The 26460-nt window shown below is 32.2% G+C and overlaps 1 protein-coding gene across 13 annotated transcripts in view; it reads left to right on the plus strand.

Moving 5' to 3' along the window:
- Positions 1-1648: 1648 nt before the first annotated feature.
- adgrl2a (adhesion G protein-coupled receptor L2a) overlaps positions 1649-26460 on the plus strand; it is a 272313-nt gene continuing 247501 nt past the window's right edge. For all 13 annotated transcript variants that reach the window (XM_087273202.1, XM_087273199.1, XM_087273205.1 and 10 more), the window contains exon 1: positions 1649-1860. The gene's annotated coding sequence lies outside the window, so the exon portion shown is untranslated. The remainder of the gene's footprint in view (positions 1861-26460) is intronic.

Here is a 26460-nt window from a genome sequence, read left to right on the forward strand (position 1 = left end):
TTTTTCTTTTTGATTTGCCAACATGATGTTTAATGATGATTTCCTAAATGATGTTTAACAGAGCAAGCAAATTTTCACAGTATGTCTGATAATATTTTTTCTTCTGGAGAAAGTCTTATTTGTTTTATTTCGGCAAGAATAAAAGCAGTTTTTAATTTTTTAAACACCATTTTAGGGACAAAAATTTCAGCCCCTTTAAGCTAAATATTTTTTTCGATAGTCTGCAGAACAAACTATCGTTATACAATAACTTGCCTAATTACCCTAACCTGCCTAGTTAACCTAATTAACCTAGTTAAGCCTTTAAATGTCACTTTAAGTGTCTTGAAAAATATCTAGTCAAATATTAGTTACTGTCATCATGACAAAGATAAAACAAATCAGTTATTAGAAATGAGTTATTTAAACTATTATGATTAGAAATGTGTTGAAAAAATCTCAGATATTTGGAAAAAAGTGAACAGGGGGCTAATAATTCAGGGGGGCTAATTAATATATACATGCTATTAATTATTTAACTGCTGTTAAAATATTAATTAATATTAATTAATCCTCTCTTCATACAATTTATTAAATTCAATTAAATAGTCAGGTCCATAGCCTAAAAAGGCTAGTGTAAATATGGCAATGAGGGTGTGGGCTTTGTGAGCGTTAATGTATCATTTGGGTAGAGTGTGATTGTATTTGGAATGTATATAGAATGTAATGGGTTGGATGAGGGTTAGCTTCTGCAGCCGAATGTCATGGTCTCTGAAATGAGAAACAAGAAAGAATCAGAGATTTTTATGACATGGTACATGTACGGCAGACATAATAATTAGTTTTAGCTGATTTCCATGCGAGACGTCTTAATAAGGGCGTGGGCAACTGTGGATGGAAGTGCCTTTTGTTTATGTATGGTCCGATAGCTTTGTTGTCGCAATGTGCAGGGATGGTAGAGGTGGGCATTCATCCCCCCACAGGATGGCAGATGGATGGAGAGCTGAGGATATGGGGTGTGGCATGTCTGGTGGTCCTGGAAGTATCTATTGAAGATCCATTTGTCAGAAATGTTCTCCTTCTATTAATAGCAGCCAAGCAGGAAGTTTGTTTCTTTGCCGTTTTAACGTCCAACTGACTTGCCATTATAAACTTACATATGACACTTTGTTTATGGGCACGAGTTACTGGTGTATTACAATTGAACTTCTGTGCTCGATGTGTATAATGTTTTTCAATAGCTGGGTAATATTCACTGACTGGGTAATACTCTTTTCAGAAGTTCAATGGCTATCAGATGTAACAGAGTTTTTATGAATAAATAAATTAATTAATTTTTAAATGTTATTTATTTATTTATTTATTATTTTTTTTTTACAATAAATATATCAACTGCCAACATTTATAAGTCACCACTTAGTAGAAACTGTGTGATTGGAATGTTGTTATGATCTTTACTTTAATCTATGATTAAATAACATTACCTTTGGTATCTCAATGTGATTAAATGACAAGCATTTCTGGGCCAATTCATTCACGAGATCTTTGTAGCCCAGTTCATTCATAAGTTGTCAAGAGAGGGCGGGACCTTGTCAAGCTGGGAATTCATTGGATGGTGACACTTCTCTTTCAAGCTATTGGCTTAATGGGGTGTCAATCAAAGATCGGCGGCCATTTTGCTGACCAAAATTACTATTGTTTATGTTTAGAAGACGCTGCTGCGCTTCAGTGACTAGCTTAAATAATAACAGCGCACTCCATGATGTTTCTCTACGCACGAACACGCCGCGGACCAATGCTTAAGGACTAGATTGCCTGGATCTTTGCAGTCGAATTACTTTGGAATGTTTTGGACCTTTGGACGGGCAGGAGGCTTGAAAGGTGAGTTATTGGTTTAAATCTTTCTAGTCACGCGAGTTTTGTCTTTCAAAAGATTTATAAACATTTATTCTTTGTTGGGGAGTAACGTTAGTTATTTTTTAGAGGCTACTCCTTAAAGCATGCTACATACGTTACCGCAGGTGCACCGCTAAGAGAGCAGTGAGTTAGACTTTATTGGAATGGCTTGGTTCGCCGGCGTCATGAGAGTTTAAGCAGAGTTCGTTGACGGTGATCGAGTTTTGACTGTGATCTTGCTGAAGAATTGGGTTGAAGACACATTGGATGTGTTGTGTGAGGCACTTTAAAGTAGAAGGTTTTGATTTTGTTGTAGAAATTGTTGTTGGAGTATAGTTGGAAATGTAGTTGTTGTTTTGAAGTTGTTGTTAATGTTGTTGTTGCAGTTGCAACAGCTGATTCGGAGCAGAGCTGTCTTATAACGAATATGGCTGTCATAAGGATCTTGGGGTACTTATAGTGGCTTAGGAATCGTCTGATTGGTGAATCATAAACTGAATAATGCAGGTCAGCTGCAAGCAATCATAAGCATATGATCCTCTCGGAATTAGTTTATAAATAAACTTCATGAAGGTCAAGGTGCTCCAGGAATGGCCAACCCAGTCACCAGTAATGAACATTATTGAGCATGTCTGGGCTAAGATGAAAGAGGAATTGAAAATTAATCCAAAGAATCTTAATGAGCTCTTGAAGTCCTGCTAGTACGCTTTCTTTGCCATTCCAGATGACTTCATAAATTAAATATTTGAGTCATTGGATGCATGGATATAGAGGTAAAGGTTTTATGTTCGGATATTCAGACATTTTCCTTAATAACATAATTTCAGAAAAGTATTATTTGCAAATTGTAAATAGGGAAATAATATTAGCAGCAAATTACTATCAAAGTATAACAATGTTCACTGTGAATTAGATAGTGTGAATGTTGTTTAGAAGTCATGCATGCTAATTCCGATCGAATATACAAAGTAACATGGTAAACAAAATAGGGACTTCTAAATGAGCAAATGTGCAAATATAAAACCAACTTTGCCTCTATTGCATAGATGCAGTCCTCCAAACTCATTGGAGTCATACACAATATTATTATTTTTTCCACTGCACCATGACTATATTTTATACTGTACATTATTTCTGTTAAGGGACACGATTTTGTCTAAGCAAAGTCAGACCTTACTGTCCTAATTAAATAATTAAAAATCAAGGCATAATCTTTTTTTTTTTTTGGTGCTAAAATAAGATAAATCTAGAGGCCTTTGTCTTTCATAAAACCCATTTCTCATACCAAATGATCAACTAGAAGTAAAGCTATTATTTGTTATTCCTAAAACTTGAATAGCAATTTTCAGTGTGTATATGATGTTAGAAATATGAATTTACCGCCCCCCCTCCAGTTTTCACGTCAAAATGTACACAGACACAGTCTGTCCAAAGCTATAAGAACATCCACACTTTATGTACTTATGAATAAGACCCAGCAGGTTTTTTCTGTGACTACTTGAGCCACCAGTCAACTACCATGAACGAACCAGCAATAACTTTCAGCTATTTAAAGCAGCACCTGACAGCGAGTCAGAAAGTTTGCTGTCCTTGGTCGTCGCTTGGTTTCAAGGACTTGCTGTACATTAAACAGCAATGCCTGTGGGACTGTTTCTATGGTGTACAACGTGTGAACTTGTCTCCGCTCCACTCCTTCAGTGTTTCTAATTAACGCTGATCATTCTTATACTTGCATACAAATACAGACTTAGATCACAACTAAGACACATGCAAGCCGCTGCCATATGGTGCTGTCTGACGTCCAGAAATGAGGCCAGTGGTCCTGTCTTGAGTTTTCAAACTGGCCACAGATTGCTCAGAGAGCGGCACGGTACATTTGCGCTGCCCTGATCTACTCTGCCAACCTGTACGTGAGTTTGTGTCTGTGTGTGTGTCACCTTCCTTGGTTCATTTGCTTCTTGAATAACTTGCATTAGGCATGTGAACTGTGATTCTGGCTTCCTGTTGGTTGTAATGTTGATTTAATTGTAGTTATATATAGTTTTTAAGGGTCATTTGCACAGAACACATTCTTGAATTTTAATTTGTGCTCTTCATCTTGTTTTAACATGACAAAATGCATTGTGAATGCTCTTTTAGCCTTCTTGGGTCACATTTCTTGTGTGCAAAAAGTGTCCCCCCAAACAAAAAACAAACAAGCATGTGTTTTGCTATCCCTTCATTTTCCATAGCTTTAATGATGTTTCTACTGTATACAATATATATATATATATATATATATATATATATATATATATATATATATATATATATATATATATATATATATATATATATATATATATTAGGGGTGTAACGATACACTCAGCTCACGATACAATGTGTATCACGATATAATGTTCACGATTCGATGTGTATCACGATATTTGGAATAAAAATTTAAAATTAAACTGAAAAGCAAATTTTATTAAAAAAAAATGTAATTACCAAGTAAACTATTCTTTATGCATTTCTTTTGTTTCAACTTGTTAAACTGAACCTACCTTAAGAAAATAAATTAAACAGGACTGTCTCTGGAAAATAAAACAAATTAAAAACTTCTTATAAAATATTATTGAAATTATTCAATTTAATTGAATTTAACAGTAAGAGCTTAAGGCTTTGCTTGGTCACTTGCTTTTTTTGTGTGTGCAAAAAAAAAAAAAAAAATTTCTACTTTTCCAGGTAATCAGCAGTTCTTTAAAATAATCCTGAACTTATGTGTATCTGTCTGAGAGGTTTTTATGGATGGCTGTCTTCATGTTGGGCATGATGAGTGACAGGGTGGCCGTCTTTTCATCACACAGGACAGTCGTGGCTCTTTTCAGCAGTTTAGGCAGGTTTACTATTTCTTCGGCGTCGCTGATGTTGTCGCTATCAAGTGTATCATGTTGAAGTGCATTTTTGTGTACCTCTGTACTCAAAAGAGTTCATGCTCGTCGTAATCATAACTCTAAAATGCGATATGATTATTTAAATAATGTGCACGCTTTCGGTTTCATTTCCACTGCTGTTCATACTTCCCACACGGCTCCTAAACGATCACTCTGTTTCACAAACTGAATGTTGTTTACTACTTTATTACCTGTTAGTCCCAACCTGCAGGTTCTGTTCACTGAAGCAGACGCGATTAGAAAATTTCTCTTATTTTCTAATAAGAGAAAACGGACGTCATATCGTAATCAAATCGTCATAACGCCACGATACATATTGTGACATTTTTGCATCGCAATAAATCGTACAACAATATTTCGTTACACCCCTAGTATGTATGTATGTATGTATGTATGTATGTATGTATGTATGTATGTATGTATGTATGTAAGCTATTCTATCACCTTACACCAACCTTACCCTTAATCCCAACCTTTACAGGAATAAAAAAGCCTTTTTACTTTTTAAAAATACCTCATTCTATGTGAGATCATGAGTAAATGTAGTGTAATGTAATGTGTATTTATACAGCCCATTTATTGAGTATGGTCATACACCCAAAGTGCTTCACAATCATGAGGGGGGTCTCTCCACACCACCACCAGTGTGCAGCATCCACTTGGATGATGGGACGGCAGCCATAGGACAATGTCATCAGTGCACTCACCATACACCAGCTATTGGTGGAGTAAAGAGACAGTGATAGAGCCATTTTGGTGGATGGGGATGATTGTGTAAGGGCCAATGGTGGGAATTTGAGCAGGACAGCAGGGTTACACCCAACTCTTTACTCTTTAAGTGCCATGGGATTTTTAATGACCACAGAAAGTCAGGACTTCGGTTTTAATGTCTCATCTGAAAGACAGCGCTCACTATACTGTAATGTCCCCTTCACTATACTGAGACATTAGGACCCACACAGAATTGAGGACTCCCTGCTGGCCTCTCTAACACCACTTCCAACAGCAACCTAGTTTTCCCATGTGGTCTCCCATCCTGTTACTAACCAGGCTCAGCCCTGCTTAGCTTCAGTGGACTTCAGGGTGATATGGCTCTAGTATTTTAAATACTGTATCTATATAATTCTTGTACTATTTTATTTTAACTAATAATACAGCTTTAAAAGGGAGATGCTCCCCCCCAAATACACCCCTAAACATACACCTCATTAATAGATGAGCAAATCATAGAAAAATATTAAAATTAGATGGTACAAATGAATAGGAATAAGCCAAATAAAACAAGTAATGATTTGCCTTGAGATTGCATTGGAGATTGCATTGGCTTTATAATCATTTGTACCCATGGGAATCTCAATTTAGGTCCCCACGCTGACAATTTCAATTCAAGGTTATTTCTATAGCGCTTTTACAGTGTATGTTGTGTCAAAGCAGCTTAACAGTTCTAGTACATTGAAGCTATGTCAGTACAGTGTTCACAGCTGGAGTTCAGTTTAGTTTAGTTTAGTTCAGTGTGGTTTAATTTACACTGCTTAAAGAGAACACAGAAGAGCAAATCCATCAATGCGCAGCTCCACAAGTCCCAAACCAAGCAAGCCAGTGTCGACATTAGCAAAGAACAAAACGTCACCAATTGACGAAAGTACAGGAAAAAAAACTCAAGAGAAACCAGGCTCATTTGTGGGTGACCATTTCTCCTCTGGCCAAACTTCCAAATGTCCCCATGAGTCTGTGTGCATTACTTTTTAACATCCCATTTGTAATATAAAAACACAGATGTACTGTATATTAAACTGCATGTTTTAGGCCCATTATTCGGTCACACTTTATTTTGATGGTCCGTTTGTTGAATTTAAGTTACAATGCATCTACATGCCAACTAATTCTCACTAGATTATAAGTAGACTGTTGGGTTAGGGTTACTGTAAATTGAAATGTACTTGCAAAGTTTCTTATAGTCAGTTAAATGTGTGTTGAATGTCTGTATCAACTGTATGTCTACTAACACTCAAATGGACCATCAAAATAAAGTGTTACCCATTATTCTTATGTTAAACCCAACCCACACAGGCAACATGTAGCAGATTTTAGATGCCATAAAACACTGTTAAGTATGAATTTGAAGTGTTTTGAGTTATCAGTGCATAAGGTATATCACCCTTAACCACCATAATCTTCATACTCATGCCATTATGCAATTTTTCCTCATAAACCACATAAAGTACACACGCACACACATTTTATAAGGGACTTCCCATAAAAATATGGATTTTTATACTTTACGAACTGTGTATTAATCTTTACTGGTATTGCTACACTTGAGGGGATATTCTGTGCCTATAATATGAGGGACACAAGGTACACATACACACACTCAAAAATTACACACATACACACACTCAAAACTTATTTAAAATGAGCTGATTCAACACAATCCTTGAGGTTTTTTTGGGATAACTAAATTGTTTTAAATTCAATTTGCTTCAATTTGTAAAAACAGTTAACTTTATCTGTTTGTGTTGGCACAATTTGAAACAATTGTGTGGAATCAAGCATTTATTTTTACAGTGAGCAAGAATGTGTGATTGTGTGTTTAGCCGCTTCCTTGTTTCAAATCCAAATATCTACACATTCTTAAACCAATGGTCATTTTTTGGACAAGTAAAAATAGTCTTGTTTACAAAAATGATGTCAAAATCGAATGAGTTTTTCCTTAAAACAAGCAAAATAATTGGGGTAAGCAAAAAAAATAAAAATAAAAATAAAATAAAATAAAAAATAAAAAATAAAATCATTGGCAGAGACTTTAGCTTATTTGAAGAAAATTAACTCACTTAATTGTGACTTATTATGTTTGAAAATACAACAATACTTTTTGTTCATCTAGAAAATGCGTCTTGATTTAAGTAGTTTTAGATATTTGTACTAGAAATGAGACAAAAAAAGCTGTATAGAAGTATAGCCATCCACCGAGAGTAGCTCATGAAACGCATACCCTCTAAGCCATCTGTTCTGTGACATGTACGGCTAATTCACAATTCAACAGGAAAGTAGACCATTGAAGTAGACTAATTTAATCAATGACAAATTAATAGACTTCTGTAGAGCAAGAAAAGGCATGTATAAAATTGCACCATGCCGATGACCAGTCTTTTGTGGTACAATAAAACGAGGTTGCTTCGGTCCACGGCTGTGAATTATTAATTGCTCTCCAAAGCAGGAATGTTTGCTAAACAGTGAGGTCTTCTCTAGTTCAGTTCTTCTGCTCCACTGCTGCAGAACCCTCGGGACGCGACGACTGAACATTTCTGAGAGCCTGTTTACGAATCGCTGACCGTCTGTTTCAGAACAGAACATACAGAGACTGTGGAGATGCTTCTAACGGTGCGGTGATATACGAATACAGTAAGATGGGCGGAATGACACGTAGATGCTTTAAAACATAAGAGTACAATACATTCTGTTTACATTAGCAGCTTGATTTAACAAAAAAAAGTCACAAAAATGGCATTCAATAAGTTTCTGTAGGCGGCAAGAGTAATTTTTTAATGCACTTAATTTGTTAATTTGTTTAATTTGTAATTGTTTTAATTTGTTTTACACACTATTTTTTTATTATTAAAAGCCAGTATATGCTTTATATGCACTTAAAAGATTTTTGCTGCTTGTTCAAACTACATTTTGAGTTTCTTTAGGACAACTTAATTGTTTTATGTTCAGTCAGTTAAACTGGTAAAAACAACTAAGTTGACTTAAGTGATGTGTTGGGACAACATGAAGCAATTGTGTAGAACCCAGCATTGTTTATTATAGTGTACCCTGTAATATCTGATATGACCTAAGGTCATGCCACCAGCTGTTATATTATATCTAAAAATAAATTAACATTTTCTCAAATATATGCAATGCATGTGTTTATTTATATATACATGATAAACGCACACAGTGCATAAACATATTATATCAAAACCAACTTTTATTTTGGATGGTATTAATCGCAATTCATTTTTGCCCAGCACAATTAAAAAATATATTGTTTTTAATATTGGTTATCATTTATTACAACAACTAAAAAAAAAGGGACGTCTCATCTTTGACATTCACTTCTGAGCTGTAATATGAAATGGAAATGAAAGAAAGACGTTATCTGAATGAGAAGATAATTCACTTAAATGTATGAAACAATTTCAATTTAAACACCCCTAATGCATTTGTTCAATATATTTTCAGCTTTTTTCACATTTTTGAATAAATATTTCATTATGTTCTAGACTTAAAAAAAATGCATTAGGAGTGGAATTTAGGGAGACTAATTAGCTAGTAAATTAAGTGATTCAATTCATTTCAATTAATAAAAATAATAATAACAAAAATAATAATGATAATAATACTAGTAATAATAATAATGATGATAATAATAATAATAATAATAATAATTATTATTATTATTATTATTATTAATTCTATTATAAATGTACAATTTTGAAGCCTGACTAACCACCACTGTTCCCTACAACACATTCAGTATTGGATAATAAGGACATAATGTATTTATTATTATTAAATGCATAAATTATTATTATTCTCTCTGGTTATAGTCAATACAACTTACTTTTTTAGTACGTCCATCTGTAAATATTACCCATAGTTTCCTATAACTGCACTTATAACTTATCTATATAATATCTATGTCCTGCACTTGCTGCTATTGCACTCCTGGTTAGACCTAAACTGTATTTTGTTGCCTTGTACTTGTACATGTGCAATGTAAATAAAGCTGAATCTAATCTAATATTAAGAGTTTACTTTAATGACTTGAAAATACAGTTAGAAGTTTTTTAAAAAAAATGAATTTTTGCTTAGTAGCCTACACCACTTTTCATTTAGCCATCAATTTTTCTTTTTTTTTTTGTCTTTAATGATGACTCAGCAATTTATGTGCGCACGTAGCGAGCAACTGAAACGCTAGGTTAGCCTTCATTTACATCGTCCTACAAAGCCAGCATCATCGTCATTCAGCTGAATCCAGGTCACGTATAAAAATGTACATGTACAATTTCTGTCTAGAATTCCGCCCCTTCCACCCCCCCTTCACAACATGCTTTAATCATGAATTGTGGGGTAACGTTCAGCGGGTGAGACGTCACCGCTAGAGTCATGTGACGCTAACTTTGATCTGCCGGAGAAACGGGTGAAAGCTTGAGGAAAAAAAAAAAGAGAGAGAGAAAAAATTACCAATGAGAGTGAGAGAGGGAAAAGAAAACATTGCCCCAGCCAATTATCAAGAGTTATGTTTTATTCAGAACCTGAGCTGGGCACCGTGAATCTCCTGTACATTTATGGCTGAAAAAAATGAAATGCCTCTTTCATATCCATAGAGTTATTTTTCATTTATATTACACACTCGTCTTTTACTGATTTCTAGGAGGAGGTAAAGAACGAACACGTTATTGTAGCTCCTGTTTTAGGTGGAAATTCAGTATAGGTTTAACAGGAGAAATTTCACTCATGACAAATGCTGATGTTAGGGAAGTTTTTGAGCTCTTCGTAATGCCGAGGTTTCATGTTTTATGACATGCAGTCACGTCCTGTCTGTCATTCATATGGGGAATGACTGCAAAGGTGAGCTCCTTCTACTCTCGCACTGGCTTTTCTCTTTTACTACATGCGCTGACTGCTGAAATTAGAGGATTTCAGAGCCGGCTTTTCTGGCTCATCCTGCACAGTGTTTTCCAATAGAGAGTTCAAGCTGCTTTGCAGAGAGGTGACAGCGCTATAAAACCACAGATGTGCTTTTGGGTGGAAATACAGATATCAATTTGCGTTCTCAGGAGGATGAACTCGCTAGATTATCTGCAATCCGTGGTGTTTTACTAGTAAGATTCAGAAGATTTGTTGACGTTGAATCAATGCATCATGGCAGGTTTTTGTTTACAGTTTTTTTATTATATTTTGTACACTGCATAAACACACAGTTCCTTTATGTTGTCCCAACACAAATTGCTTAATTTAACTTAGTTGTTTTATGTTCAATCCACTTAAATTTGTAAAAACAATTAAGTTAACTTAATTCCTTCATGTTGTCTCAACACAAATCAATACTGTAGAACCCAGCATTTTTACCATGTAAATATTTGCGCTGAAATAACACAATTCCTGAGATTTTGTTGAGATAACTAAACTGTTTTATGTTCAATCCACTTAAATTTGTAAAAAAAAAAATCTTTTAAGTAAACTTAATTCCTTCAAGTTGTCCCAACACAATGTACTTATTTGAGCTGAAACATCCCAATTCTTGAGTTTTTTTTTTTTTTTTTGGAGACAACTTGGTTGTTTTATGTTCAATCCACTTAAATTTGTAAAAACAATTAAGTTGTCTTCAAAAACCTTAAGAATTGTGTTGATTCAACGCATTTTAAAATAAGCAGTTTAAACAAGCAGCACAAACATTTTGCTGATTGTATCTAGAGAACAGGGTGTAAGACACACACACACACACACACACACACACACACACACACACACACACACACACACACACACACACACATCATTAATTTAAATAATAATACAATAACGTATCTACTTTTTAAATAATTAATCATTGACTCTACTATAATTTGCAACATACACTGTAAAAATACAGAGTTCCACGTAATTCATTCATGTTGTTTCAACACAAATTGATTAAATTACGTTTGAAAATTTTACTGAACATTAAACATAAAATGTTTCCCAGAGATGGGTTGTAGCTGGAAGGGCATTTGCTGTGTAAAAACTTGCTGGATAAGTTGACGGTTCATTCCACTGTGGCGACCCTTGATTAATAAAGGGACTAAGCCGACAAGAAAATGAATGAATAAACATAAAATGAGTGGTTCATTCTGCTGTGGCAACCCCTGATAAATGAGGCACTAAGCTGACACAGTGAGTGAGTGAACATAAAACAATTAAGTTGTCTTAACAAAATCTCAAGGAAGGTGTTATTTCAGCTCAAATAAGTACACTGTAAAAAGTGTTGGGTCGCACACTATTGATTTGTGTTGGGGCAACATGAAAGAATTAAGTTAAATTAATAGTTTTTACAAATTTAAGTGGATTGAACATAAAACAATTAAGTTGTCCCAACAAATTCTTAAGAATTGTGTTATTTCAGCTCTTTCAGCTTAAATAAGTACACTGTAAAAAAAAGGCTGGGTTTCCCCATATTAATTTGTGTTGGGAAAACATGAAGGAGTTAAGTTACTTATTAGTTTTTAAAATGTAAGTGGACATATCATAAAACTATGAAGTTGTCGCAAAAAAATCTTAAGAGTTGTGTTATTTCAGCACTTCTGGCTCAAATAAGTACACTGTAAAAAATGCTGGATTCCACAATATTAATTTGTGTTGGGACAACATGAAGGAATTAAGTTAACTTATTAGGTTTTTTTTTTTATAAATTTAAGTGGACTGAACATAAATCAATTAGGTTGTCTTGACAAAACATCAAGTATTGTGTTGTTTCAGCTCAATTAAGTACACTAAAAATATTTGGGTTACACACTATTGATTTGTGTTAGGACAACATGAAGGAATTAAGTTAAGCCCAGGAATTAAGTTGTTCCAACACAATATCCAGAATTGTGTTATTTTAGCTCATTTAAATAAGTAGTTTGAACAAGGAGCAAAAATACATTTGCAGGGCAATAAAAATGCAGGGTTTCACTCAATTAAATCTTGTTGTCCCTCCACAAATCAGTTAATTTCATTGTTATATTTATTTATTTATTTTTATTTATTTATTTATTTATTTTTATTTAATTTTTTTTTTTACAAATTTATGTGGACTGGACATAAAGCAATTAAGCTATCCCAACAAGTTATTTCAGCTCAAATAACTACACTGTTAATAAATGCTGGGTTCCACACTATTGAATTGTATTAGGACAACATGAAGGATTTAAGTTTACTTATTAGTTTCTATAATGTAAGTGGATTAAACATAAACATTTAGGTTTTCCCAACAAAATCTCAAGAATTGTGTTGTTTCAGCCCATTTTAAATAAGTACTTTGATCAAGCAGTAAAAATACATTTTAGGTGTAATTAACCTTTATTTTTAAATTATTCACAATTAATAATTTAATTATATACATATATGAGTTTTAAAAACGTATTTTGCTGCTTGTTCAAACTTATTTAAAATGAGCTGAAACAACACAAATCTTAAGATTTTGTTGAGACGACCTTATTGTTTTATGATCAGTCAACCTAAATTTGTAAAACTAATAAGTTTACTTAATTCCTTTATGTTGTTTCAACACAGATATTGTATCCCAACACAGTATTGTGTGATGTTAAACACTCTGCTACAATAAATCAAATGATAGTCAACTACACAATAAAAATGCAGGGTTTCACTCAGTTCATTCTTGTTGTCCCAACACAAATCAATCAAGTTAATTTTATTGTATTTAAATTTTTTTTTTTTACAAATGTAATTCAATTCAATTTACCTTTATTTGTATAGCGCTTTTACAATGTAGATTCAAAGTAAATTTAAGTGGATCAAACATAAATAAATTACACTAAAAAATCCTGTTGTTTGTATGAATCTTTATATGGCAGCAAAAATACTATGAGTGTAATTTTTTATTATTTTTTATTTTTATTATTTTTTATTATTTTTTAATTAAAGTACATAATTTAAAGTAAGTAGTTTCTGTTGTTTTAGACGTATTGTAGATTATATTGGGTGAAAAAAAGGAAGAGGATAGGTTTTATTTTAAGATTGCAGCATAAACCCGAGATCACATCTCTGGCATAAAGGTGGTGCTACAACACTGCTCTTACATATGTGTGTGTGTGACCCAGTACGCTCGCTCACACACTGTCACACTCTTCACATGCACTCCTACACAAATTCTTACCCAACCGCTCTCTCGGTGTGCGAACAATGTTTTAATGTGGGAAATATTTAGTAAATTGTTGCCAGCCTAAATGTGTCTGATTCATTAAACGGATAATTAGGCGCAGTGTTTTCATCTCCATTTCTTTCTCTCACACACACACACACACACACACACACACACACACACACACACACACACACACACACACACACACACACACACACACACAGACACACACTATTATTAACAAAGCTAAATATTTATATAATCTCAAATGAAGGTAAGGTAGAATTCTCTAAAATGTTTTATCGTAATGTTTTTAATTTTAAATGAAAATTTTAATATACACATTTAATTTATCACACTAGGGCTGCACAACACATCATAACAGCATCGATATCCCAATGTGCACATCTGACGTGGTCACATCTCAAGATATGCAATGTTGGGTCTGGATTATCTTTGACCAGGAGTGTCAAAATTGTATTTAATTACTGTATTTATTCGAAACTATATAAGGGTAAAAATATTTAGATTATTATTATTTTATGATCAATGTTCAATAAAATTGGTTAATTACAAGTATTTGCATTTATTTATTTTAGATTTTTGGTCTTATTTCTAGTTCAAATATCTACATTTCAAAGCAAAAACAAGACTATCTTGCTAACCCTACAGGCAGATAATTTGGTTGTTTTAAGGAAAAAAAGCTCCTATTTTGCCTTATTTCTTCTGAAGAAAACAAAACAATATTTTTATTTGATCCAAATATTTTTACATATTCATATTAAAAACCAAAGCAAAGTAAGAAAAGCGTTGCATTATTAAATTTCTCTACCTGACTACTGTTAGACTCCTCAGAAAACTGTCATATAGTGCTATTCAAACTATCTTGAGAAACTGTATTCATATCGCAACATAAAACATTGCAATAGCAGATTTTTCCAATATCGTGCAGCCCTATACGGTTAAAATCTTTGTGTAAATAGAACAAAGATTGGTGGAGAGACTTTTACAAGAAAATGTGATTTCAGTATTTTACTACAAAATTCATCATTGATGTTTTTAAAATGTGAACTTAACATGCTACACTATATTCTTTTTCAATTTATGTACTATACACTGTAAAACAGTCAAAAACACTTAATTAAATAAGTTAGTTTAACTTATAATTTTTAAAAAAAGATTGCTTTGACTGGATTATATAAAACAGAACTTAAAACGAATGAGTTATGAATGCATTAATTACATTTTATGTGTTAACTCTAGTACTAGAAGCTATAGCGAACCATTTATTTGTGTGGACTTCAATTTTTTGAATTAATTGCGATTTGATAACTGACCTTAAAATGTTTAAGTTACTAATACTGTACTATATTCTCCATAAATTACTATACCACTGTAAAACTTAACAGGGTGAGGCAGTGGCGCAGTAGGTAGTGCTGTCGCCTCACAACAAGAAGGTCGCTGGTTCGAACCTCGGCTCAGTTGGCGTTTCTGTGTGGAGTTTGCATGTTCTCCCTTCGCGTGGGTTTCCTCCAGGTGCTCCGGTTTCCTCCACTGTCCAAAGACATGCGGTACAGGTGAATTGGGAAGGTTAAATTGTCCGTAATGGATAAGTGTGTGTGTGAATGTTTCCCAGAGATGGGAAAATGAATGAATGAATGTAAAACCTAACAGTCAAAAATCATTAAATTAAGTAAGTTACTTTAACTTATAATTTTTAAAAGGTTACTTTGACTCGAAAAAACCCTGAAAAAAACAAATGAGTTATGGATGAATTAATGTTATTTTATGTGTTAACTCTAATACTAGAAGCTATACTAAACCATTTGAGTAGCTATATAGTTGCTTCGACTTTATTTGTCAAACTTGCGATTTGATAACTGAACCTAAAATGTTTAAGTTACTAATACTCTAAAAGTTTGACAACACAAAATATCAGCACAAATAATAAATGTGTATATGACAGTAAAGTGCTCAGCTTAACTGAGTACCGCCATTTTGAAAATTAACATTTTTATTCATTTCTCAGTGAATAGAGGCAATGGATTTTGGTGCATTTAAACAAAAAAAATTTATTAAACAGGTATATTTATAAAAATAATGTTAGTTCCCAAACATATTTAGAAATTGAAAGATAATACAATTCAATTCAAGCTAAATATTAAAAACTACAAAAATTAAACAAAATTTATATATATATATATATATATATATATATATATATATATATATATATATATATATATATATATATATATATATATATATTTTTTTTTTGCTTCTCTTGATTTTTTCTTAATATTTAATTTCCTTAAAATTTACCTTAACATATAAATTTGGGTGTACTAGTTTTTAGACTGTTATCTTAAGTTATTTTGTTAGATAAGCTCCAGATTTGGGTTAAGGACTAATCTAATGTAAATGCTCAAATCAAATATTATATAACTTCCTATTAAAAATTCAAATTTAAAAGATAGATTTGTGAGCGGTGTACTTGTATATGCTGAGCACTGTATCATAGTCATGTAGTTTACAGTACACAAACCATTTTTGTTTCAGAACTTATATGGTTTTCCGCAATCGGTTTCCTCAAACAGCTTGAGTTAAGTTTACTTATTGAGTTTTACAAGTATGATTTAATAAACAAACCTTGATCGACCTGCATATTTTGTTCCAATTATGTTTAAAATATAATATCCACCACAATTTGAGGTGTTACAAAAATATTTTTAAGAACAAAAAAATATAAAAATAAAGTAAGAAAGAAACTACTAGAGACATTTTGATTATTCAGCTTTTACTTAAAAATAACAGCATCAGAGTTATTTTGTTTATAGCTTCACTTCACAAAAAATACTTTTTTTTGTTTGAATAGGTTGCAGATATAAAGCAGTCTGTGTGTAAACAAAATTTCACCTGAAAGAATGGAGCAGAAATTCCTGTGTGATGAAAGCGGCAGAATGATGAATGTGCACTTCATGTATTGAAAAGATTGAGTGATTCTGTCAGCACACCATATGCTTACAATTTATTCCTGCAAACAGACCGGCCAGTTGACACGAGCTCTCCCAGCAGCACAAGCCCCGATCTCACAGCGACACTGAACCACGCTGCCCAGCAGACAACAACCAAAGACCTACAGTACATGCTATATGTGTTCATGAGACTAAATCAACATATATGAAAAAAATTTAATAAAATAACATGCAAAATTAAATAAAAAGCAACTTCTTTGATAATAATAAAAGCATAAACATTTAAAAAATGAACAAACGAAACTGTACAACAACAATTTTTGAAACTGAAATCTGATTAATTTAGATATATCAAAATGAAAAATTAATTGCTCATTAATTATGAATTAAGATGTAATTATGAGTTCAGCACAATAATGAATGAAGTCATTATAACAAAAAAAGAAACCATGGATGACAAAAATACAGCTATATGTTCTGTAACAATTGTTTATTATTGTTCATATTCTTTAAAATAAGTAAAGTAATAATGAATGAATAAATAAATGAATGGGAAATAATGTTGAAGACATCAGGGAAAGACTTGAAATCAAAACTGTATATTTGGCCTGAAAAAAAAAAATAAATAAATAAAAACTTAAATTTTATTTATTTATTTATTTATTTATTTATTTATTTATTTATTTATTTATTTATTTATTTAGTTTGTTTGTTTGTTAGTTGTTACCAAAATAAATAAATACATTAATTAATAAATTAATGAATAAATAAATATTTAAAATAAATACATATTTTTTGTTTATTTATTTATTTTGGTAATAACTAACAAACAAACAAACAAACTGACTGACTGAATAAATGCACATTTATAATAATTAATATTTGTATTTTTTGTAAGTTAATAATGAAATAAATCAATCAATAAATAAATCAATTGATATTTGTAATAAATATTTTATTTATTTAGTTATTTATTTAGTTATTTAGTTTTGTTAATAACTAACTAACAAACAAAATAAATAAATAAATTAATTAATACATATTTATAATAAATTATTATTTGTATTTCTTTCTTTATTTATTTATTTTTGTTAAAAATTAACAAACTAACTAAATAAATAAATATTTATAATAAATAAAAATTTGTATTTGTTTATTTATTTATTTATTTATGTATTCATTTATTTAGTTATTCATTTATTAGGTTGGTTGGTTAGTTAGTTAGTTTGTCCCCTTCCCTGGCTATCTCAACTGACAAATAATTTATTATGTTAAAAAACATTACTTAGACAAACAGCTTTGTGTAATTTACAAAATCCCCACGATTGCTGACGGCTTCTACATTTACTTTGTAATGTTTCTCATTATGCATGAATTAATGAAGTCCATCATCATTAGCTTAGATGTCATATTTATTTAAAAAAAAAACAGATGACACGCCTACACAGAACACATGCTTTAAAAAAATATGATGATTACTTTCTAAAAAAACTAAAACTAAATACTCCTTTCCCTCTACTGTCAGCTCTCTCTTCAATATCACAAAGGATGAAGAGACAAAACCCCGGCAAAAGACAAAAACAGCACATTGGCAGTTAGTCTGGTTAGTGTGGGCTCATATTGCCATATGTTTTGCTCAGCGTCAGTTCTGTTTCTTTAAGATGCTGTAAAGTGTTTGAGAAACAGCTGCATGGTCACCCTGATGTATCTGTTAGCATGTCCAATCGAGCTGAAAGCTTTAATTCCCCATGTCTCGAGGTCCATCCGTTTACGCTTTTCCTGCTGTCTCTGCCAGTAAATACAGTTTCAGAGAGAGACAGACCTGCTTTCGCTCACACGAGGTGTGTAAATCATGGGTGGACATTAGTTTCAAAAGCCTTTTTCTTTTTTTGTTTGAGCCATTTTTTCTCTGTCTACAATGCAAAAAAAAACTGCTAGGTTCCACACAATTCCTTCATGTTTTCTCAACACAAAACAATTAAGTTAACTTAATCAAATTTAAGTGGACTGAACGTGAAACAATTAAGTTGTGCAAACAAAAAAAATCCTAAAAATTGTATTGTTTCTACTCATTTTACATAAGTTGTTTGAATAGGCGACAAAAGTAATTTCTTTGAGTGTACATTTAAAAAAAAAAGATCAATGGATTTGTGTTGGAACAACATGAAGGAATTAATGTAAACTTACAGTTTTTACTGATTTAAGTTAATTTAACATAAAACAAGGAAGTTGTCTTATTTTAAACTAGTAAAATGTCTTATTTTAAACTAGTAAAATGAAAGCTCATTTTAAACAAGTAGTTTGAACAAACAGCAAACCTTTTTTTAAATATAGGGCTTTTGAGCATACACTGTAAAAATGTAATGACAAAAAGTCAAGACAACAGATATTTTTAAGCTGCTATAACTGCTTTGAATACGTTAATCAGGTTTCATCTAAAAAATTAAGTTATGCAAAGTTAAACTTAACACTTTTAGTCAGTTTGATGTAAGTTGAGATGACTAGAAAAGTTCATTTGATTCAGCAAGAATTTGTTTATAGTGTAGACCTCTTTGGGTAATGTTTTCTTTCTTTTGTAAAAGTCAAAAGAAAAAAAAGGTAAAAAAAAAAAAGATTATATAATGTTATATAGTAAATGTAAATGTAATGTTCACTCAAATATAATTAAATAGTGTGCTGCTTGTACAAATTAGCTGAAACAACACAATTCTTGAGTTATTTCGAGACAACCTAATTGTTTTATGTTCAATCCACTTAAATTTGTCAAACTTTACAACACAAAGGAAATGTGTGGAATCCAGCATTTTTAAAGTGTTGCATGGTTATATTTTTGTCAATAGAATACATATGAATGGGTCAGATTTTTTCTTTTCTGCCAAAAATCATTCAAATGGTAAGTAAACATCATGTTCCATGAAGCTATTTTGTAATTACTACTATAAACATATAAAACGTAATTTTTGATTAGTCGTGTGCATTACTACGCACTCTATTTAGACAATGTAAAGGTGATTTTCTCTTTTTTTTTAACCCTTAAATTCCAGATATTCAAATAGCATCTTGACCAAATATTGTCCCATCCTACATCGATGGACCTCTTATATATTACATTTTCAGAGTGTATAAATCACAATAAAAAAGTAGGTCACACTTTAATTTGATGGTCAGTTTGTTGAATTTAAGTTACATGTCATCTACATGCCAACTAACTCTCATTAGATGATAAGTAGACTGTTAGTTTGGGGTTAGGGTTAGTGTAAGTTGACATGTTCTTGCAAATTATAGACAGTAAAACATCTGTTTATCAGCAGTATCAACAGATATTAAGAAGACAGTCTACTAACACTCAAATGATCATTAAAATGAAGTGTTACCAAAAAGTACACTTATTTGTTAAATATTTTTTCACTGTTTTTAAGTGTCTTGGGCTGATTTTTGCTGTTGAATCCCTTAAGGCTCCTACACACCAGGACGCTTTTCGTTTTAGTTTATCGTTAGCGTTTTACGAGATGTTTTTTTTCCGTGTTTAAACCCAAGCGCTTTTCGCTGGCATCAAGCGGAAGAGTATGCAAAATCACTCTTTGACGTTAGATGGCGCTACACAACTTTACGCTTCTGACACCCGCTTATAACACATAAGAAAAAGTGGAGGGGAAGTTCACACGCTTGTTGTTAAATTTACTGGTGACTCGAACAAGCATGAATGGTTCAAGCAGCAGCTCCAGCTTTAGCGGTGAAGAAATGATTATTGTTCACAAGAGCAATCAGCAGCTGCACGTTCATATCACCTCTGGGCATCTTCTTCAATGTGCGCTCGCATTGACAGTTTTGCGCTTGAGCGCCTCCAAGTACTGTTTACTGTAACTTCAGCAGCTCCGTGCACGTGAACAAAAGTGCCGATCTGATTGGTGGAGAAGGTTTTGACGAGGTGCATCAAAACAAAAAACGAGCATGAGGCGTTTTTTTTTTTAAATAACGGTTTGCGTTTTGCGCGTTGGTGTGCATGATCACATTGACGCCCTTTATTTAGTCACGAAGCGTTAAACGTCGACGGAAAACGCGAGCAAAATAATGTCTCGGTGTGCACGGGCCTTTACTCAAAGTGCACCGACATATTATTTGAGCTACCCCAGAGCACCCTGTTTAATTTTAGATTTTTAGACTTATAGGGCTCTATTTTGACGGTCCATGCGCAGAGCACAAAACGCAGGGCGCAAACGCTTTCAGGAAGTGTCAGAACGCATTTTTGCTAATTTACGGACGGGAAAATGCGCTTTACGCCAAGGCGCATGGGCTAAAAGGGTTGAGTTTATTTTCTTAATGAGTTATAGGTGTGTTTTGAGAATAAACCAATTAGAATCTCATCTCCCATTCCCTTTAAGAGCCAACTGCGTCGTGCCAAAAGCGCATTCGCTATTTACAGGACAAGTAAGTCTAAGTGGAAAAAATGAGCATTTCACAAGCAAACAGTTAACAGTTTTTTTAACAGAAAACTGATATACAGAACATCTATTGTGAGAATGAGAGATAATGGATCTACTTTCACATTCGCTCTTGGATTGGAAAACCTTTACGCACAGACATCAATTAGCCTATAAATAATTTCGTTTGTTAAGCGCAAAGATTTGTTTCAAAACTATTTTTAAATTCTATTCTAATTTCTTGCAAACGAATAAATGAACAATAATGACTGAGTGTGGTCAAAATACTGAGTTATTTCCAAATACACCTGCCATGCCCCATATGGTCTAAAACCTGACAGGTGGGCAAATCTAAGCTTGTTTTTAATAAAACAAATATAAATATGGATATATATTAAATAATATTGCTAATAATAATAACATTATACAAAAGCAAATTGTTGTGAATGAATTGAAAAAGCCTCCCGAGATGAAGAAGACATAAAAGCAGTGATTTTTCATATTTATGAAGGCTAGAAAATAATATGTTTTGTAATATTTTAATCATTTATATTTATGTCCTATATCTATTCTTATTATATCCTATATATGTATCCTTAATATTTAAATTTTTTCATATGTAAAGATATTTGCTTATTGCTCTCTTGTGCGTATTAAGCAGTGTGTAAGTGAGGCGCAACTCTGCGCCAGAGTTTAGACCGGGTTAGTTTTGGTCTAATGAAAAATCTATTATAGTTTCTCAAAATAGCGACGCGCCAGCGGTCCGCCACAGAACGCCTTCCTTTTTAGACCAGAACGCCTATGGGCGCACAAATAAGCGCTAATGCATTTGCTATTTAAACAGCGCAGCGCAACGCCTCAAAACGACTCTTGCGCCAAGCTGAAACTACCAAAAGACTATTGCGCCGCGTCCTGCGCCACACTGCGCTGGGTGTATGATAGGGCCCATAGTTGATTTTGAGTTATAGAACTGAACGTTAAAAGTTTCTGCACTCATTTCCAGTTGTAGTTGTTATAACATGAAATGTAATTGCAAAGTATTTTGTTTTTCTCAAGAAAAATAAGTTTTGAAATAGGATGACAGGAATGCCATTTTCACTTAAATGATCACTATAATCTGTATATCGGTTCCTCTCAAAAAAAAAAAACTACCAGAGGTGAATATCTGCAAGTTGATTGTTGTGGTATTAATGTGATATTGATGGGGGAAAAGCAACAAAATCATTTGCCAGAACTATGTTCCAAAAAATTTAATCGTCCTTACATTGTGAAAGACTAGATGATTGAAGCAAAGAAAACCTGACTGGCGTTTCTTATCAAAAATCCACACAGTCGGGAGGCTATTATTTATTTATTTATTTATTTATTTTTTCAATCTTGATACTCTTAAACGCATCAACGGCGAAAGATTTTACAGCGTTTAAGGGACGAGTAGGAACAGATTAAGAGACGTTCTCCGCCATTTGCTTCTTTTCCATGCTGTTAACTCTCCTGTCCCTGCAGGCTACTATGACCAGCAAAGATAAACCTCTTTACAGGCCGATCGCAATTGCTTTTTATTATCTAAGATATGATTGTAGTTTAAAAGACTCCTTTAAAAAACCCTGAACCGAAGCCTCCTTCACTATAACCATATTGACTATGAGATCTCAATACTCGGTTAAAACTCACTTACGCTGATTGTCCTATAGAACGGTCATATTAAATTCAATGGGATGGGATTTTAATATTCTTTATTAAACAACAACTGTGTCACTCAGGCATAATTGATTTATTGAAATCAAATCAAGATGCTTGATGAAATGCTCCATTGTCAAACAGAGCTGTGATTTTCCTCATCCTTTAAAAGATAGAGCAATCATCAGCAATTTTTGGTACTGAGAATCTGAAATCGATAATAAAATATGAAATCTGATTACTCATATTGGGTAACACTTTTGTTTGAGTAACAAATCACACTATTTACTACTGGTTTATTTCTAAATTAACCATTTACTACTAGTTTATTTTTAAACTGACCATTTGTTTATTTCTAAATGAACCATTTACTACTGGTTTTTTTCTAAATTAATCATTTGTTTATTTCTAAATTAACAATTTACTGCTGGTTTATTTCGTAAATTAACCATTTATTACTGGTTTATTTCTAAATTAACCATTTACTGCTGGTTAATTTCTAAATTAATAATTAGTTTTTTTTTTCTAAATTAACGATTTACTGCTGGTTTATTTCTAAATTAACCATTTACTACTGGTTTATTTCTAAATTAACCATTTTCTACTGGTTTATTTCTAAATTAACCATTTACTACTGTATATTTCTAAATTAACCATTTACTGCTGGTTTATTTCTATATTATTCATTTGTTTTTTTCTAAATTAACCATTTATTACTGGTTTATTTCTAAATTAACCATTTATTACTGGTTTATTTCTAAATTAACCATTTACTACTGTTTATTTCTAAATTAACCATTTATTACTGGTTTATTTCTAAATTAACCATTAACTACTGGTTTATTTCTAAATTAATCATTTTTTTTTCTAAATTAACCATTTACTACTGGTTTATTTCTAAATTAACCATTTGTTTATTTCTAAATTAACCATTTACTACTGTTTTTTTCTAAATTAACCATTTATCACTGGTTTATTTCTAAATTAACCATTTACTACTGGTTTATTTCTAAATTAACCATTTACTACTGGTTTATTTCTAAATTAACCATTTACTACTGGTTTATTTCTAAATTAACCATTTACTACTGTTCTTTTTTTCTAAATTAACCATTTATTACTGGTTTAATTCTAAATTAACCATTTACTACTGGTTTATTTCTAAATTAACCATTTACTACTGGTTTATTTCTAAATTAACCATTTGTTTATTTCTAAATTAACCATTTACTACTGTTTTTTTCTAAATTAACCATTCATTACTGGTTTGTTGCCTATTATTATAATATATTAATTGTTTATTTATTTATTTATGTTTGGGGCTTGACATTAACACCCACCAACCTGCCAAATGCAGGTAGATTTCAGCTGTGGCGGGTTAGAGAGCCACTCCCACACACTTGTAAGCCAAAAGACTCACACACAGAGTTAGTTTATTTTTGTATTTATTTATTATTTGATAAGTCACTTAATACTGGCTGCACTTTCATTATCAGATTGTGGGCTGAAGCTATTGGTGCTTCTCTGAATGAAAAATGGTTTGAAAGTGCCATTTTACTACATGAGAAACGCAGAAGGTTTTTTTGTTTCCCTTTTTTCTTCCATTCTCTTTGTGCTCAATTCATTTTGATTCAGAAGCATCTCTCACCTGGGAAACAACACGCAGGCATTTGAAATCGCTCACGTTGAGCTACTGGGGGAATTTCTATTTGTGTTAGCACTGTAGTGGGTTTTGTCAAAGGATCAATGGGATTTATATATAGAATAGCAGATTTGATTGATCATTTGAGTGTGTGTGTAAAAACCATCTGGTTGTATGTCTGACCTTATTAGCTCTGTTTTGCTTAATTAAAAAAAAAAAAAAAAACATACATTTTATAAATCATTTGCAAATCCCCCCCTCCCAAAAAAAGCAAGCTACAATTTACAAACAAAAATGTGTTGCGTTTTATTAGTAAATAGCACAAATGTTGTTTCATGTTTCCCTGTGTTCCAAATAAAACCTTCTAAGCTTTTAGGAGAGGAGGTCTTGAAGGTTTTAAGTGTGATTTCTCACACATCTTTCACACCCTTTTTGCCTTTTCAGTTCATTATTCAGCTGTTGAATCATGTAAGAGTGAACTAGGGCAAAAGCAGAGCCTGGAAACCCTACCTAAAGTCGTCTTGCAAGTAAAATTTTGCTAATGAACGCTTGCTGGAGACCGTACTTTTACAAAGACCTGCATTCCTAGACTTTCAAAAATTCGATTGTGGTTTTGTAAAGGAATTAATTTTGACCTGGTTTCCTGTTGTTTCATTTTTTTAACATACTCACGCACACATAGCAAATTCATTAGTGTTAAATTCTCAGTGTTAAAGCATTTCAGAGTAAAGTGTTGACATTGTAGAGTTAAATTTTGATCACTGAACAAAAAGATGTCTAATCATTGTAAACAATGTATAAGTGTTAAATTTAAACAAGCAAATTAAATTTTGTAAGGTTCAACTTAATGTGTTTGTTTAAATTCAGCCCAAATAAATAGTTTACAACCACTTAACTTCCTTAAATTTGAGGAATCATCTTTGAATTAGTACATTTACATCAATGTACATTTACACAATCAGAGTTTGAAGCTCATTTGCTTCAGTGTATAATCAAAGAGTTACAGGTAGCCAACCCTTGGTCAATCTGTGCTTTTAAAACACTATTGGTTGGGTTTAAGGAAGGAGGAGGGTGTGTCAGGTGATTGTTTAGTCTTAAAGAAAAAAACTCACTTTATTTTGATGTATTGTTTCTTAAAACCAAACTAATTTCACTCATTTTATTCGTTTGGACTTTATTTGAACTCTTCACTTATTTGGAGTTGATTTTTAACTCCTGTTAGAGTTGAAATAACACTGCTATATAAAAAAATCTAGTCCAAGTATCTAACAATTCTTAAATCAAGAAGCATTCTACACAAGAAAAAATAGTTTATAGTTTTGAGAGCATTTCTTTACAATAATAAAAATAATCCACCAAAGGGTAAAAAAAGATAATCTTGTTTTCACTTTGTTTTGTTTTAAGGGAAAACTCACATAATTTCGATATTATTTCTTAAAACAAAATCAATTTCACTCATTTTACTCATTTGGAGTTGACTTTAACTCTGTTAGAGTTAAAATAGCACTGCTATTTAAAAAAAAAAGCTTGTTCTAGTCCAAATATCTACAAATTCTTAAATCAAGAAGCATTTTCTAGACAAGCAAAAAATAGTGTCTTATTTTGAGAGCTTTTCTTTACAACAATCACAATAAACTACCAATAGGGTAAGAAAGATAATGTTGTTTTTAAGCTATTTTGTTTTAAGGAAAAATAAACTCAATTAATTTTGATTTATTGTTTCTTAAAACAAATTTAATTTCACTCATTGTATTCGTTTGGAGTTGATTTTAACTCTGTTAGAGTTGAAATAACACTGCTAAAAATGTTTTGTGTGTGTGTGTGTGTGTGTGTGTGTGTGTGTGTGTGTGTGTGTGTTGTTCTAGTCCAAATGTCTAAAAGTTCTTAAATCAAGAAAGATTTTCTAGACGAGCAAAAATAGTTTCTAGTTTTGAGAGCTTTTCCTTCCAACAATCAAATTAATACACCAACGGGTGAAAAAAGATAATCTTGTTTTCACTTTGTTTTGTTTTAAGGGAAAAACTAAATTAACTAATAA

This window comes from Danio rerio, chromosome 11, assembly GCF_052040795.2.
Source record: "Danio rerio strain M-AB ecotype USA chromosome 11, GRCz13ab, whole genome shotgun sequence".
NCBI classification, from domain to species: domain Eukaryota; kingdom Metazoa; phylum Chordata; class Actinopteri; order Cypriniformes; family Danionidae; genus Danio; species Danio rerio.